General features: G+C 47.5%; 1 protein-coding gene across 1 annotated transcript in view; it reads left to right on the top strand.

Moving 5' to 3' along the window:
* The window catches only part of cib2 (calcium and integrin binding family member 2), an 83,974-nt gene that overhangs the window by 580 nt on the left and 65,048 nt on the right, over positions 1-18,346 (top strand). The window lies entirely within an intron of this gene.

Here is an 18,346-nt window from a genome sequence, read left to right as displayed (position 1 = left end):
GGTTGGAGGGTTTAAACTGTAGGGAGAAGTTAAGCTGACTAGGGTGATTTTCTCGTAGGGGTAGAGGCTGAGGGGTGACCTGATAGAGGTTTATAAAATCATGAAGAGCATGGATAGGGTAAATAGACAAGGTCCTTTCCCTGGGTGGTAGAGTCTAAAATTAGAGGGCATAGATTTAAGATGAGAGGTGAAAGATTTAAAAGGGACCAAAAGGGCAACCTCTTCATGCAGAGGGTGGTGTATGTACGGAAGGAGCTGTCAGTGGAAGTGGTAGAGGTTGGTACAATTACAACACTTAAAAGGCATCTGGATGGGTACACGAATAGTGGGAAAGGCTTTAGAGGGAAATGGGCCAAATGCTGGCAAATGGGACGAGATTTATTTAGGATATCTGGTCAGGATGGACGAGTTGGAACAAAGGGTCTGTTTCTGTGCTGTATCAGCAACATCCTATGACTATGACATAGAAAGAGACAATTTAGCTCATTGAGTTTGCACTGCTGTGATGGTACTGTCACTTAATCAAGGTTATTTGTCCTTGGCTATTTTTTTTAAGAAAGGTTGTAAAGGCAGAGGTGCTGAAATATCTGGAAAGACCCAAGTTTAACAATGGCACGGGAGTGGCCAGTTCAGGTTTTTTCCAGTTTGGTTTAGTTGTAACAGTGAGAAGCTGCTGCAGTTCCAAGAAATAATCACCTGCTGAAGCTTGGAACCTAACTGACTTTTCTCTCTGACAGCCTGGGTTTAAGTTTACCTTTTGCCAAGGGATGTGTTCATGGAATGTTATGGGATTTGGAACAGCTCCGTAGTTACGTTGCTGTGTCAGGTCAGTTAAGTTTTCCAAAAGTTAAGTTATTCTAAAGTCCATTTTCTTTTGTTCATGTTTCAACTGTAATGTTTAAGTAAATTCTGTTTTGCTTAAAGCTGAGTGGTTTGACCAACTGCATCACACCTGGAATATCCATTCACATCTACCTTTAAAATAAGAAAAAGTTAGGGTCTGGGCTACCTTCTTAAATAATTTGAGGACGTCTGGTTTGGTGCATTATCTACCGCCAATCTCCTACCTTTTCTCATTTTCATGCACACTATTTCTATCCAAATTTTCATTCAACACTGTCTTGAATGCCTCAATTGAACCTGCTTCCATCCCATTTCCAGACAATACATTACATATTCTAACTACCTGCTGTATGAAAATGCTTTTTCTCACCTCACCTTGGCTTCATTCCCGTTATTTCTAAATCTATGTCCTCTCATTCTCATTTTTTTTAAGAACAGTAACAACTTCACCTTATCTACTCGCTGATTTTGAAAACCCATAATAGATCTCCTTTTTGCCTTCATTCTCCAAGGAGAACAGTCCCAACTTCTTTCATCTATCCTTGTCAGTGAAGTTCCTCATCCCTGGAATGATTGTTGTATATTCCTTTTGCACTCTCTCCACTACATACATATCTTTCTATAACACAGCTCCAACAACTGTGTATAATAAATATTTGAGCTGAAGTCTAACAGGTGTCTTGTTCAAGTTCAACATCACCTCCTTGCTGGTGTATTCTATGCCCCTATTAATAAAGTGAGAACACCAAATGCTTTTAACTGTGCTATTAACTGCTTTCTTCACCTGTCCTGCCACCTTCAAGGATGTGTGCACTTATACCTGAAAATGTGTTGCTGGTTAAAGCACAGCAGGTTAGGCAGCATCCAAGGAACAGAAAATTCGACGTTTCGGGCCAGAGCCCTTTATACACCAAGGTCCCTCTACTCCTGCACTCACTTTGGAGTTGTACCCCCTATTTTATACCATCTTTCAATGTTCTTCCAATCAAAGTGCATCACCTCACATTTCTCTACATTGAACCTCATCTGCTACCTTTCCAACCCCTCCATCAACTCGTCAATGTCCTTTTGGAATTCCATACTGTTCTCACTGTTTACAATTCTTACATGTTTTGTGTCACCTGTAAATTTTGAAATTATCCTGCACTCCAGGATCTGGATCATCAATATACGTCAGGAAAACCGAAAATCCAGATACTGATCCCAACTGATCCGGGAATTACAAATCGTCCTCTAGCCTGAAGAATATCTCTTACACTCTGTTTCCTAAAACACAGCCAATTTTGCATCCATGTTTTTACTGACTCTTTCATACCATGATCTATAATTTTCCTCACAAGTCAGTGATGTGGTACTGTATCAAACTCAGAAATTGCTGGTTAAACTCCAAAATGTTTATTTGAAATCACTAGCTTTTGGAATGCTGCTCCTTCAAGTGAAGTGCACATGCACAGAAGGTTTTGCTGGTGATCAAAATTGTCAAATGGTGTGAGTAAAGTGTCAACAGTGGAGGGAGGACCTATCATCTGATTAATTAAGACAGAGAGACAATCACAAATAATTGTTTGGAATAAAATGATAGGTATAAGAGTCGAATGCTAAGAGTCTAACCAAATTAACAAGTGATCCACCTGCAAAGACTTGTTATTCAGCCTATTGACACTCCATTCAAACAGTTTGAACTTATCTTTTGACACTTTTAACTATCTGGAATTATCTTACCATTATCTCCATACCTATATTTTCTGTGCCTGTGCATTTCCCTCCACTTCACTCGAAGGAGCGGTGCTCCAAAAACCTGTGATTTCAAATATAACTGTTGTACTACAACCTGGTGTCGTGTGACATTTGACTTTGTTCACCCCAGTCCAATGCTGGCACCTCCACATCACGATACTGTAGAAAATTCCTTCTGAAAATCCATGTATACCATGGCAATTGTGTTACCGCCATCGAGCCTTTTATTTATCTCTTCAGCTAGTTATTTAAGCACAATTTCCCCCATAAATACCCATGTTGATTCTTCCTGATTAACCCAGCTTTTCCACGTGGTGTTACCCTTAGTCAAATGTAGCCTTGATATTAAGGCCTGTCACTCTCACCTCAACTGTTCGTGTGCAGTAGCAGTGTGTGGTGTTCCTGTACAGAGTTACTGTGCTTTGTTAATATGTAATCATATCCTACTGTAATACTATGCAATGTTACAGGCCAATGTTAGTGTGTGGTTTAGCAATGTGTTGTTTCAGGAATTTTTTTTGTGTGGAGTTATGTATGGTATTCCTGCTCTGTCTTTCTGTGCTATGTCATTGTGAAGTTTTACAATGTGCAGTGTTACTCTGCATCATAACTGCAGGATTACTGTTTGACCTTACTGTGTAGTGTCACTCTGTGATGTTATTTTGCCATTCTATTATAGGATATTGTGATGCAGTGTTAGTGTCCAGTGTTTATTGTACAGTATTGCTGTAGGTTATCGCTGTGCAATGTAGCTGCATGGGTTAGTGTTTGGTATCACTGTGCAGTGTTTTTCACATTCATTAATAGCATTAGGGCATTGCTGGCCGAGCCAGGACTTGTTGCTTATACTTAGGAACCCTGGAATAGATGATGATGAGCTTAGTTACTATGTGCTGACACTGTGATTTATAACCATGCACTAAAGGTGTGCACTGTTGCTGTGCTCAGTCCTTGTGCTTTGTCCGTGTGTTCTGTTCATGTATGCAGTCAATGGGGTACATCCCTGTGCACAGTCAATGGGGTACATCCCTGTGCGCAGTCAATGGGGTACATCCCTGTGCGCAGTCAATGGGGTACATCCCTGTGCGCAGTCAATGGGGTACATCCCTGCGCAATCAATGAGGTACATCCCTGTGCGCAGTCAATGGGCTACATCCCTGTGCACAGTCAATGAGGAACATCCCTGTGCGCAGTCAATGGGGTACATCCCTGTGTGCAGTCAATGGGGTACATCTCTGTGCACAGTCAATGAGGTACATCTCTGTGCACAGTCAATGGGGTACATCCCTGTGCACAGTCAATGGGGTACATCCCTGTGCGCAGTCAATGGGGTACATCCCTGTGCGCAATCAATGAGGTACATCCCTGTGCGCAGTCAATGGGCTACATCCCTGTGCACAGTCAATGAGGAACATCCCTGTGCGCAGTCAATGGGGTACATCCCTGTGTGCAGTCAATGGGGTACATCTCTGTGCACAGTCAATGAGGTACATCTCTGTGCACAGTCAATGGGGTACATCCCTGTGCACAGTCAATGGGGTGCATCCCTGTGCGCAGTCAATAGGGTACATCCCTGTACGCAGTCAATGGGGTACATCTCTGTGCACAGTCAATGAGGTACATCCCTGTGTGCAGTCAATGGGGTACATCTCTGTGCACAGTCAATGAGGTACATCTCTGTGCACAGTCAATGGAGTACATCCCTGTGTGCAGTCAATGGGGTATATCCCTGTGCGCAGTCAATGGGGTACATCCCCGTGCGCAGTCTATGAGGTACATCCCTTTGTGCAGTCAGTGGTGTATATCCCTGTGCGCAATGAAGTACATCTCTGTGCACAGTCAATGGGGTACATCCCTGTGTGCAGTCAATGGGGTACATCCCTGTGCACAGTCAATGGGGTACATCCCTATGCTATGTCAATGGGGTACATCCCTGTGCACAGTCAATGAGGTACCTCCCTGTGCACAGTCAATGAGGTACATCCCTGTGTGCAGTCAATGGGGTACATCCCTGTGCACAGTAAATGGGGTACATCCCTGTGCGTAGTCAATGGGGTACATCCCTGTGCACAGTCAATGAGGTATATCCCTGTGCACATTCAATGGGGTACATCCCTGTGCACAGTCAATGGGGTACATCCCTGTGCGCAGTCAATGGGGTACTTCCCTGTGCGCAGTCAATGAGGTACATCCCTGTACGTAGTCATTGGGTACATCCCTGTGCACAATCAATGAGGTACATCCCTGTGTGCAGTCAATGAGGTACATCCCTGTGTACAGTCAATGGGGTACTTCCCTGTGCGCAGTCAATGGGGTACATCCCTGTGCGCAGTCAATGAGTACATCCCTGTGTGCAGTCAATGAAGTACAACACTGTGCGCAGTCAGTGAGGTACATCCCTGTGCGCAGTCAATGAGATACCTCATTGCGCTGTCACTGGTGAGTGTCATCGTGCGCTGTCACTGTGGTGTGTCTCTGTGCACTATCAGTGGGGTATGTCACCGTGCGCTGTCACTGGCGTTTGTCACCGTGCGTTGTCACTGGGGAGTGTCACTGTGCACTGTGACTGGGGTGTGTCAGTGTGCACTGTCAGTGGGTAGTGTCACCGTGCACTGTCACTGGGGAGTGTCACCGTGCGCTGTCACTGGGATGTGTCACCGTGCACTGTAACTGCGGTGTATCAGCGTGCACTTTGCCTGGGGAGTGTCACCATGCACTGTCACTAGGGTGTGTCAGCGTGCACTGTCACTGGGAAGTGTCTCCATGCGCTGTCACTGGGGTGTGTCATCATGCGCTGTACCTGGGGTTTGCAATCATATACTGTATCATCATGCGCTGTACCTGGGGTGTGTAATCGTGCATTGTATCATCATGCGCTGTGCCTTGGGTGTGTCAGCGTGTGCTGTGCCTGGGTTGTGTCAGCGTGAGCTGTCACTGGGGTGTGTCAACATGAGCTGTGTGCTGTCATCATGCAGTGTCTCCGTGCGCTGTCACTGTGCAGTGTGTTGCCAAGCATTGTCACTGTGCTGAGATTAGTCACTGTGCTGTATTTTTTTGCGGTGTAATAGTGCTGTGCGGTGTGATAGTGCTGTTCGGTTTGACAGTGCTATACCCTGTGATATTGCTGTGATGTGTAATATTCCGGTGCGGTGTGATATTGCTGTACGGTGTGACAGTGCTGTATGGTGTGTTATTACTGTACGGTGTGACAGTGCTGTGCGGTGTGACAGTGGTGTATGGTGTGATAGTGCTGTGCGATGTAATATTGTTGTGCAGTGTGACAGTGCTGTACAGTGTGACAGTGTTGTACGGAGTGACAGTGGTGTATGGTGTGACAGTGTTGTGCGGTGTGATGTTGCTGTGTGGTGTGACAGTGCTCTATGGTGTGACAGTACGGTACAGAGTGACAGTGGTGTATGGTGTGACAGTGCTGTGCGGTGTGACATGTGTGTGCGGTGTTATATTGCTGTGTGGTGCAACAGTGCTGTGCGGTGTGACAGTGGTGTATGGTGTGATAGTGCTGGGCAGTGTGACAGTAATGTATGGTGTGACAGTGTTGTGCGGTGTTATATTGCTGTACGGTGTGACAGTGCTGTGCGGTGTGACAGTACTGGGCAGTGTGACAGTGCAGTGCGGTGTTATATTGCTGTGTGGTGTGACAGTGCTGTACGGAGTGACAGTGGTGTATGGTGTGACAGTGTTGTGCGGTGTGATGTTGCTGTGTGGTGTGACAGTGCTCTATGGTGTGACAGTACGGTACAGAGTGACAGTGGTGTATGGTGTGACAGTGCTGTGCGGTGTGACGTGTGTGCGGTGTTATATTGCTGTGCGGTGCAACAGTGCTGTGCGGTGTGACAGTGGTGTATGGTGTGATAGTGCTGGGCAGTGTGACAGTGATGTATGGTGTGACAGTGTTGTGCGGTGTTATATTGCTGTACGGTGTGACAGTGCTGTGCGGTGTGACAGTACTGGGCAGTGTGACAGTGCAGTGCGGTGTTATATTGCTGTGTAGTGTGACAGTGGTGTATGGTGTGATAGTATTGGGCAGTGTGACAGTGCAGTGCAGTGTTATATTGCTGTGCAGTGTGACAGTGCTGTATGGAGTGACAGTGGTGTATGGTGTGATAGCGCTGTACGGTGTGACAGAGCTGTGCAGTGCAACAGTGCTGTGCGGTGTGACGGTGGTGTATGGTGTGATAGTGCTGGGCAGTGTTATATTGCTGTACGGTGTGACAGTGCTGTGTGGTGTGACAGTACTGGGCAGTGTGACAGTGCAGTGCGGTGTTATATTGCTGTGTGGTGTGACAGTGGTGTATGGTGTGATAGTATTGGGCAGTGTGACAGTGCAGTGCGGTGTTATATTGCTGTGCGGTGTGACAGTGCTGTGCAGAGTGACAGTGCTGTGTGGTGTGACAGTACTGTGCGGTGTGACAGTGCTGTGTGGTGTGATAGTGCTGTATGGTGTAACATTTCTGTGCGGTGTGATATTGCTGTAGGGTGTAATATTGCTGTAGGGTGTAATATTGCTGTGCGGTGTGATCGTGCTGTACAGTGTAATTTCTGTACGGTGTGATATTGCTGTACGGTTTGATAGTACTGTGCAGTGTGTTATTGCTGTGCCGTGTGATCGTGCTGTATGGTATGATAGTGCTGTTCAGTGGGATCGTGCTGTAGGTTGTGATAGTGCTGTATGGTGTGATATTGCTGTAAGGTTTTATAGTGTTGTGCGGTGTGATGGTGTTGCGCAGTGTGACAGTGCTGTGCGGTGTGATATTGCTGTGTGGTGTGATAGTACGGTGTGATATTTCTGTACGGTGTGATATTGCTGTACGGTGTGATAGTGCTGTAGAGTGGGATAGTTCTATACGGTGTGATAATGCTGTGAACTGTAATATTGCTGTGAGGTGTGACAGTGCTGTGCGGTGTGACAACGCTGTGTGGTATGACAGTGCTGTGCGGTGTGATATTGCTGTGCGGTGTGACAGTGCTGTGTGGTGTGATATTGCTGTGTAGTGTGACAGTGCTGTACGGAGTGACAGTTATGTATGGTGTGACAGTGTTGTGCAGTGTTATATTGCTGTACAGTGTGACAGTGGTGTATGGTATGACAGTGCTGTGCGGTGTGACAGTGGTGTATGGTGTGATAGTGCTGTGAGCTGTGACAGTGCTGTGCGGTGTTATATACTGTGAGATAGTGCTGTACGGTGGAATCGTGTTGTAGGTTGTGATCGTGCTGTAAGGTGTAATAGTGCTGTGTGCTGTGATATTGCTGTGAGGTGTTATAGTGCTTAGAGGTATGACAGTGCTGTGGGGTATGGCAGTGCTATGAGGTGTGATAGTGCTGAGCGGTGTGATAGTGCAGTACGGTGTTCAGGGAGGTGTGATATTGCTGGGAGGTGTGATATGGCAGTGTGATGTGACTGTGCTGTGTGGTGTGACAGTGCTGTATGGTGTGACAGTGCTGTATGGTGTGACAGTGCTGTATGGTGTGACACTGTTCAGTGTGATAATGCTGTACGGTGTGACAGTGCTGTGTGGTGTGATAGTGCTGTGCGGAGTGATAGTGCTGTGTGGTGTGATAGTGCTGTGCGGTGTGATAGTGCTATACAGTGTGATATTGCTATGCACTGTGACAGTGCTGTGCAGTGTGACAGTGCTGTGAGCTGTGATATTGCTGTTCAGTGTGACAGGGCTGTATGGTGTGATATTGCTGGGCAGTCTGATATTGTTGTGTGGTGTGATAGTGCTGTGTGGTGTGATTGTGCTGTGCGGTGTGATTGTGCTGTGCAGTGTGATATTGCTGTGTGGTGTGATATCACTGTGCAGTGTGACAGTGCTTTGCGGTGTGACAGGGCTGTACTGGGTAACAGTGCTCTACAGTCTGATATTGCTGTATGGTGTGATAGTACTTTGCTGTGTGATATCGTTATGCGGTGTGATTGTGCTGTACGGTGAGATAGTGCTGTACGGTGGAATCGTGTTGTAGGTTGTGATCGTGCTGTATGGTGTGATAGTGCTGTGAGGTGTTATAGTGCTTAGAGGTATGACAGTGCTGTGGGGTATGACAGTGCTATGTGGTGTGATAGTGCTGTGCGGTGTGACAGTGCTGCACGGTGTGACAGTGCTGTGCGGTGTGATATTGCTGTGCGGTGTGATATTGCTGTGTGGTGTGACAGTGCTGTACGGTGTGATAGTGTGCAGTGTGATAATGCTATACTGTGTGCTTGGAGGTGTGATATTGCTGGGAGGTGTGATATGGCAGTGCGGTGTGACACTGCTGTGCGATGTGACAGTACTCTGTGGTGTGACAGTTCTCTTCAGTGTGATAATGCTGTACGGTGTGATAGAGCTGTGCGGTGTAATATTTCTGTGCAGTGTGATAGTGCTGTGCCGTGTGAAAGTGCTGTGCCGTGTGATATTGCTGTACGGTTTGACAGTACAGTACAGTGTGGCAGTGCTTTGCGGCGTGACCGGGCTGTGCTGTGTGACAGTGGTGTATGGGGTAATATTTCTGTGCGGTGTGATAGTGCTGTGCCGTGTGAAAGTGTTGTGCGCTGTGATATTGCTGTGTGGTGTGACAGTGCTCTGTGGTGTGATATTGTTGTATGATGTAATATTTTTGTGTGGTATGATAGTGCTGTACAGTGTGATAGTGTTGTGCGTTGTGATAGTGCTGTGCGGAGTGATCGTGCTGTGTGGTGTGACAGTGCTCTACGGTGTGGTAGTGCTGTGTGGTGTGACAGTGCTCTACGGTGTGATATTCCAGTATGGTGTGATAGTGCTGTGCGGTGTGATAGTGTTGTACGGTGTGATATTGCTGTACGGTGGGACAATGCTGTGCGGTGTGACAGTGCTTTGTGGTGTGACACTGCTGTGCAGTGTGATAGTGCTTAACAGTCTGGAAGTGCTTTGCGGTGTGACTGGGCTGTGCGGTGTGACAGTGCTGTATGGTGTGACAGTGCTCTGCTGTGTGATATTGCTGTATGGTGTAATATTTCTGTGCGGTGTGATATTGCTGTACGGTGTAATATTGCTGTTCGGTGTGATTGTGCTGTACAGTGTAATTTCTGTACAGTGTGATATTGTACAGTGTAATATTGCTGTGCGGCGTGATAGTGCTGTAGAGCGTGATATTTCTGTACGGTGTGATATTGCTGTACGGTGTGAAAGTACTGAGCAGTGTGATATCGCTGTGCGGTGTGATCGTGCTGTACGGTGGGATCATGTTGTAGGTTGTGAAAATGCTGTATGGTGAGATATTGCTGTGAGGTGTTATAGTGTTGTGGGGTCTGACAGTGCTGTGGGGTATGACAGTACTGTGCGGTGTGATAGTGTTTGAGGTGTGACAGTGCTGTACAGTGTGATAGTGTTGTGCGTTGTGATAGTGCTGTGCGTTGTGATAGTGCTGTGTGGTGTGATAGTGCTGTGTGGTGTGATATTACTGAGAGGTGTGATATGGCAGTGCGGTGTGATAGTGCTCTACGGTGTGACAGTGCTGTGTGGTGTGATATTGCTGTACGGTGTGATAGTGCTGTACGGTGTGATAGCGCTGTGCGGTGTGACAGTGCTGTGTGGTGGGATAGTGCTGTGTGGTGTGACAGTGCTGTGAGGTGTGATATTGCTGTACGGTGTGATAGTGCTGTACGGTGTGATAGCGCTGTGCGGTGTGACAGTGCTGTGTGGTGGGATAGTGCTGTGCGGTGTGATAGTGCTGTACAGTGTGATATTGCTATGCGCTGTGACAATGCTGCGCTGTGTGACAGTGCTGTGCGGTGTGACAGTGCTGTGTGGTGTGATAGTGCTGTACGATGTGATATTGCTGTGCGGTGTGATAGTGCTTTGCGGTGTGATCGGGCTGTGCGGTGGGATAGTACTGTAAGTGTGACAGTGCTGTGCGGTGTGATATTGCTGTATGGTGGGATCATGTTGTAGTTGGGATAGTGCTGTATGGTGTGATATTGCTGTGAGGTGTTATAGTGCTGTGGGGTATAACAGTGCTGTGCGGTGTGGTAGTGCTGTGCGGTGTGATATCGCTGTGTGGTGTGACAGTGCCGTACAGTGTGATAGTGTTGTGCGTTGTGATAGTGCTGTGCGGTGTGATAGTGCTGTGCGGTGTGATATTGCTGTATGGTGTGATAGTGCTGTGCGGTGTGATATTGCTGTACCATGTAATATTGCTGTGCGGTGTGATCATGCTGTATGGTGGGATCGTGTTGTAGTTGTGATAGTGCTGTATGGTGTGATATTGCTGTGAGGTGTTATAGTGCTGTGGGGTATGACAGTGCTCTGCGGTGTGGTAGTGCTGTGTGGTGTGACAATGCTGTACAGTGTGATAGTGTAGTTTGTTGTGATAGTGCTGTGCGGTGTGATAGTACTGTGCGGTGTGATATTGCTGTATGGTGTGATTGTGCTGTGCGGTGTGAAAGTGTACAGTGTGATATTCCTGTCCGGTGTGATAGTGCTGTGCGGTGTGACAATGCTGTATGGTGTGATATTGCTATGCGCTGTGACAGTGTTGTGCGGTATTACAATGCTGTGCGGTATGATATTGCTGGGCAGTGTAATATTGCTGTGCGGTGTGATATTGCTGTGAGGTGTGACAGTGCTATGCAGTGTGATAGTGCTGTACAATGTTACAGTGCTTTACGGTGTGACCGGGCTCTGCGGTGTGACAGTGCTTTGCAGTGCGACAGTGCTCTGCGGTGTGATATTGCAGTATGGTGTAATATTTCTGTAAGGTGTGTAATTTCTGTACGGTGTGATATTGCTGTATGGTGTGACAGTGCTTTGCGATGTGATAGTGCTCTGCGGTATGATATTGCAGTATGGTGTAATATTTCTGTGCGGTGTGATATTGCTGTACGGTGTAATATTGTTGTGCGGTGTGATATTGCTGTACGGTGTAATATTGCTTGCGGTGTGATCGTGCTGTACAGTGTAATTTCTGTATGGTGTGATATTGCTGTGCGGTGTGATTGTGCTATACGGTGCAATAGTGCTGTACAGTGTGACAGTGCTCTGCGGTGTGATATTGCTGTACGGTGTAATATTTCTGTGCGGTGTGATCGTGCTGTACAGTATAATTTCTGTACGGCGTGATATTGCTGTATGGTGTGATAGTACTGTGCTGCGTGATATCGTGCGGTGTGATCGTGCTGTATGGTGGGATAGTGCTGTACGGTGGAATCGTGTTGTAGGTTGTGATCGTGCTGTAAGATGTAATAGTGCTGTGCGCTGTGATATTGCTGTGAGGTGTTATAGTGCTTAGAGATATGACAGTGCTGTGGGGTATGACAATGCTGTGAGGTGTGATAGTGCTGAGCGGTGTGATAGGGCTGTGCGGTGTGATAGTGCAGTACGGTGCGATAGTGCTGTACAGTGTGACAGTGCTCTGCAGTGTGATATTGCTGTACGGTGTAATATTTCTGTGCGGTGTAATATTGCTGTGCGGTGTGATCGTGCTATACAGTGTAATTTCTGTATGGTGTGATATTGCTGTGCGGTGTGATTGTGCTATACGGTGCGATAGTGCTGTACAGTGTGACGGTGCTCTGTGGTGTGATATTGCTGTACGGTGTAATATTTCTGTGCGGTGTAATATTGCTGTGCGGTGTGATCGTGCTGTACAGTGTAATTTCTGTAGGGTGTGATATTGCTTTGCGGTGTGATTGTGCTATACGGTGCGATAGTGCTGTACAGTGTGACGGTGCTCTGCGGTGTGATATTGCTGTACGGTGTAATATTTCTGTGCGGTGTAATATTGCTGTGCGGTGTGATCGTGCTGTACAGTGTAATTTCTGTACGGTGTGATATTGCTGTATGGTGTGATAGTACTGTACAGTGTGAAATTGCTGTACGGTGTGATATTGCCGTATGGTGTGATAGTACTGTGCTGTGTGATATCGTGCGGTGTGATCGTGCTGTACGGTGGGATAGTGCTGTACGGTGGAATCGTGTTGTAGGTTGTGATCGTGCTGTAAGGTGTAATAGTGCTGTGCGCTGTGATATTGCTGTGAGGTGTTATATGACAGTGCGATGTGACAGTGCTGTGCGGTGTGACAGTGCTGTGCGGTGTGACAGTGCTGTATGGTGTGACAGTGCTGTTCAGTGTGATAATGCTGTACGGTGTGATAGGGCTGTGCGGTGTGACAGTGCTGTGTGGTATGATAGTGCTGTGCGGTGTGATAGTGCTATACAGTGTGATATTGCTATGCACTGTGACAGTGCTGTGCAGTGTGACAGTGCTGTGAGCTGTGATATTGCTGTTCAGTGTGACAGGGCTGTATGGTGTGATATTGCTGGGCAGTGTGACAATGCTTTGCAGTGTGACAGGGCTGTGCGGTGTAACAGTGCTGTGCGGTGTGATATTGCTGTATTTGTGTAATATTTCTTTGCGGTGTGATATTGCTGTGTGATGTAATTTCTGTACGGTGTGATATTGCTGTGAGGTATGACAGTGCTGTGGGGTATGACAGTGCTATGAGGTGTGATAATGCTGAGCGGTGTGATAGTGCAGTACGGTGTCCAGGGAGGTGTGATATTGGTGGGAGGTGTGATATGACAGTGCGATGTGACAGTGCTGTGCGGTGTGACAGTGCTGTGCGGTGTGACAGTGCTGTATGGTGTGACAGTGCTGTTCAGTGTGATAATGCTGTACGGTGTGATAGGGCTGTGCGGTGTGACAGTGCTGTGTGGTGTGATAGTGCTATACAGTGTGATATTGCTATGCACTGTGACAGTGCTGTGCAGTGTGACAGTGCTGTGAGCTGTGATATTGCTGTTCAGTGTGACAGGGCTGTATGGTGTGATATTGCTGGGCAGTGTGACAATGCTTTGCAGTGTGACAGGGCTGTGCGGTGTGACAGTGCTGTGCGGTGTGATATTGCTGTATTTGTGTAATATTTCTTTGCGGTGTGATATTGCTGTATGGTGTAATTTCTGTACGGTGTGATATTGCTGTGCGGTGTGGTAGTGCTGTGTGGTGTGATATTGCTGTGCGGTGTGATAGTGCTGTACAGTGTGATAGTGCTGTGCGATGTGACAGTGCTGTGTGGTGTGATATTGCTGTATGGTATAATATTTCTGTGCAGTGTGATATTGCTGTACCATGTAATATTGCTGTGCGGTGTGATCATGCTGTATGGTGGGATCATGTTGTAGTTGTGATAGTGCTGTATGGTGTAATTTCTGTACGGTGTGATATTGCTGTGAGGTGTTATAGTGCTGTGGGGTATGACAGTTCTGTGCAGTGTGGTAGTGCTGTGCGGTGTGATATTGCTGTGTGGTGTGACAGTGCTGTACAGTGTGATAGTGTTGTGCGTTGTGATAGTGCTGTGCGGTGTGATAGTGCTGTGCGGTGTGATATTGCTGTATGGTGTGATAGTGCTGTGCAGTGTGAAAGTGTACGGTGTGATATTCCTGTCCGGTGTGATAGTGCTGTGCGGTGTGACAATGCTGTATGGTGTGATATTGCTATGCGCTGTGACAGTGCTGTGCGGTGTTACAATGCTGTGTGGTATGATATTGCTGGGCAGTGTAATATTGCTGTGCGGTGTGACAGTGCTGTACGGTGTGACAATGCTTTGCAGTGTGACAGGGCTGTGCGGTGTGACAGTGCAGTGTGATATTGCTGTATTAGTGTAATATTTCTGTGCGGTGTGATATTGCTGTATGGTGTAATTTCTGTACGGTGTGATAGTACTGTGCAGTGTGACAGTGCTGTGAGGTGTGACAGTGCTATGCAGTGTGATAGTGCTGTACAATGTTACAGTGCTTTACGGTGTGACCGGGCTCTGCGGTGTGACAGTGCTTTGCAGTGCGACAGTGCTCTGCGGTGTGATATTGCAGTATGGTGTAATATTTCTGTAAGGTGTGTAATTTCTGTACGGTGTGATATTGCTGTATGGTGTGACAGTGCTTTGCAATGTGACAGTGCTCTGCGTTATGATATTGCAGTATGGTGTAATATTTCTGTGCGGTGTGATATTGCTGTACGGTGTAATATTGTTGTGCGGTGTGATATTGCTGTACGGTGTAATATTGCTTGCGGTGTGATCGTGCTGTACAGTGTAGTTTCTTACAGGGTGGTATTGCTGGGAGGTGTGATATGGCAGTGCTGCTTGGTGTGACAGTGCTCTATGGTGTGATAGTGCTGTACAGTGTGATATTGCTATGCGCTGTGACAGTGCTGTACGCTGTGATATTGCTGTTCAGTGTGACAGGGCTATATGGTGTGATATTGCTGGGCAGTGTGATATTGTTGCGCGGTGTGATAGTGCTGTGTGGTCTGACTGTGCTGTGCGGTGTGATTGTGCTTTACCTTGTGACAGTGCTTTGCGGTGGGACAGGGCTCTCTGGTATGACAGTACTCTGCGGTGTGATATTGATGTACGGTGTAATATTTCTGTGCGATTTGATATTGCTGTACTGTGTAATTTCTGTATGGTGTGATATTGCTGTGCGGTGTGATTGTGCTATACGGTGCAATAGTGCTGTACAGTGTGACAGTGCTCTGCGGTGTGATATTGCGGTACGGTGTAATATTTCTGTGCGGTGTAATATTGCTGTGCGGTGTGATCGTGCTGTACAGTGTAATTTCTGTACGGTGTGATATTGCTGTATGGTGTGATAGTACTGTACAGTGTGATATTGCTGTACGGTGTAATATTGCTGTGTGGTGTGATCATGCTGTACAGTGTAATTTCTGTACGGTGTGATATTGCCGTATGGTGTGATAGTACTGTGCTGTGTGATATCGTGCCGTGTGATCGTGCTGTACGGTGGGATAGTGCTGTACGGTGGAATCGTGTTGTAGGTTGTGATCGTGCTGTAAAGGTGTAATAGTGCTGTGCGCTGTGATATTGCTGTGAGGTGTTATAGTGCTTAGAGGTATGAGAGTGCTGTGGGGTATGACAGTGCTGTGAGGTGTGATAGTGCTGAGCGGTGTGATAGTGCAGTACGGTGTTCATGCAGGTGTGATATTGTTGGGAGGTGTGATATGGCAGTGCAATGTGACAGTGCTGTACGGTGTGATAGTGCTGTGCGGTGTGACAGTGCTGTATGGTGTGACAGTGCTGTTCAGTGTGATAATGCTGTACGGTGTGATAGGGCTGTGCGGTGTGACAGTGCTGTGTGGTGTGATAGTGCTGTGGGGTGTGATAGTGCTATGCAGTGTGATATTGCTATGCACTGTGACAGTGCTGTGCAGTGTGACAGTGCTGTGAGCTGTGATATTGCTGTTCAGTGTGACAGGGCTGTATGGTGTGATATTGCTGGGCAGTGTGATATTGTTGTGTGGTGTGATAGTGCTGTGTGGTGTGATTGTGCTGTGCGGTGTGATAGTGCTGTGAGGTGTGATTGTGCAGTGTGGTGTGATATCACTGTGCAGTGTGACACTGCTGTGCGGTGTGATAGTGCTTTACCGTGTGACACTGCTTTACAGTGTGACAGGGCTGTACTGTGTAACAGTGCTCTGCAGTGTGATATTGCTGTATGGTATAATATTGCTGTGCGGTGTGATATTGCTGTACAGTGTAATTTCTGTACAGTGTGATATTGCTGTACGCTGTGATAGTACTTTGCTGTGTGATATCGTTATGCGGTGTGATCGTGCTGTACGGTGAGATAGTGCTGTATGGTGGAATCATGTAGGTTGTGATCGTGCTGTATGGTGTGATAGTGCTGTGAGGTGTTATAGTGCTTAGAGGTATGACAGTGTTGTGGGGTATGACAGTGCTGTGCGGTGTGACAGTGCTGTGCGGTGTGACAGTGCTGCACGGTGTGACAGTGCTGTGCGGTGTGACAGTGCTGTGCGGTGTGACAGTGCTGTGTGGTGTGATATTGCTGTGTGGTGTGACAGTGCTGTACGGTGTGATAGTGTGCGGTGTGATAATGCTGTACGGTGTGCTTGGAGGTGTGATATTGCTGGGAGGTGTGATATGGCAGTGCAGTGTGACAGTGCTGTGCGGTGTGACAGTACTCTATGGTATGACAGTTCTCTTCAGTGTGATAATGCTGTACGGTGAGATAGGGCTGTTCAGTGTGAGAGGGCTGTGCGGTGTGATATTGTTGTGCGGTGTGACAGTGCTGTGTGGTGTGACTGTGCTGTGCGGTGTGATATTGCTGGGCAGGGTGGTACTGCTGGGAGGTGTGATATGGCAGTGCAGTGTGATAGTGCTGTACGGTGTGCTTGGAGGTGTGATATTGCTGGGAGGTGTGATATGGCAGCGCGGTGTGACAGTGCTGTGTGGTGTGACAGTGCTCTATGGTGTGATAGTGCTGTACAGTGTGATATTGCTATGAGCTGTGACAGCGTTGTGCGCTGTGATATTGCTGTTCAGTGTGACAGGGCTGTATGGTGTGATATTGCTGGGCAGTGTGATATTGTTGAGCGGTGTGATAGTGCTTTACCGTGTGACAGTGCTTTGCGGTGTGACAGGGGTCTCTGGTGTGACAGTACTCTGCGGTGTGATATTGCTGTATGGTGTAATATTTCTGTGCGATGTGATATTGCTGTACTGTGTAATTTCTGTATGGTGTGATAGTACTGTGCAATGTGATCGTGCTGTATGCTCCAATATTGCTGTACGGTGCAACAATGCTTTGCGGTGTGACAGTGCTGTATGGTGTGACAGGGCTGTGCGGTGTGACAGTGCTCTGCGGTGTGATATTGCTGTACGGTGTAATATTGCTGTACTGTATAATTTCTGTATTGTGTGTTATTTCTGTACGGTGTGATTTTTGTGTACAGTGTGACAGTGCAGTGTGGTGTGATATTCCTGTGTGGTGTGATAATGCTGTGCGGAGTGATATTCCTGTGCGGTGTGATGTTGCTGTGCGGTGTGATAGTGCTTTGCAGTGTGATAGTGCTGTGAGGTGTGATAGTGCTGTGCAATGTGACAGTGCTAGGCGGCGTGATATGTTGTGCGGTGTGATAGTGCTGTGCGGTGTGATTGTGCTGTGCAGTGTGACAGTGCTATGCACTGTGACAGTGCTGTGCGGCGTGATAGTGCTGTGTGGTGTGATAGTGCTGTGCGGTGTGATTGTGCTGTGCAGTGTGACAGTGCTATGCACTGTGATAGTGCTGTGCGGTGTGACAGTGCTGTGCAGTGTGATAGTGCTGTGCAGTGTGATAGTGCTGTGCCTGTGATAGTGCTGTACGGTGTGACAGTGCTGTGTGGCGTGATAGTGCTGTGCGGTGTGATAGTGCTGTATGGTGTGATTGTGGTGTGCGGTGTGACAGTGCTGTGCAGCGTGATAGTGCTGTGCAGCGTGATTGTGCTGTGCAGTGTGATACTGCTGCGTGCTGTGACAGTGCTATACAGTGTGACAGTTCTGTGCGGTGTGACAGTGCTGTGCGGCGGTCTGATATTGCTGGACGGTGTGATAGTGCTGTGCAGTGTGATAGTGCTGTGCAGTGTGATATTGCTGTGCGGCATGATAGTGCTGTGCGGTGTGATATTACTGTGCGGCGGGATAGTGCTGTGTGGTTTGACAGTGCTGTACAGTGTGACAGTGCTGTGCGGTGTGACAGTGCTGTGCGGTGTGACAGTGCTGTGCGGTGTGACAGTGCTGTGCGGTTTGACAATGCTGTGCGGTGTGACAGTGCTGTGCAGTGTGACAGTGCTTTGCCTTGCGATGGTTCTATGCCGTGTTTCCAAGGAATTTGTCTGAGATTCCTCTGTAATATAGGAAAAGATATCCAAATCGGAGTGGAATGAGAGCACTGGGTCATGGGCCTCTGGCTTTGGGTCCTTCACTCTGTGTG

Source organism: Hemiscyllium ocellatum, chromosome 42, assembly GCF_020745735.1.
Source record: "Hemiscyllium ocellatum isolate sHemOce1 chromosome 42, sHemOce1.pat.X.cur, whole genome shotgun sequence".
Taxonomy (NCBI): domain Eukaryota; kingdom Metazoa; phylum Chordata; class Chondrichthyes; order Orectolobiformes; family Hemiscylliidae; genus Hemiscyllium; species Hemiscyllium ocellatum.
The sequence above is the reverse complement of the archived record's forward strand: the minus strand, read 5'-3'. Positions and strand labels throughout refer to the sequence as shown.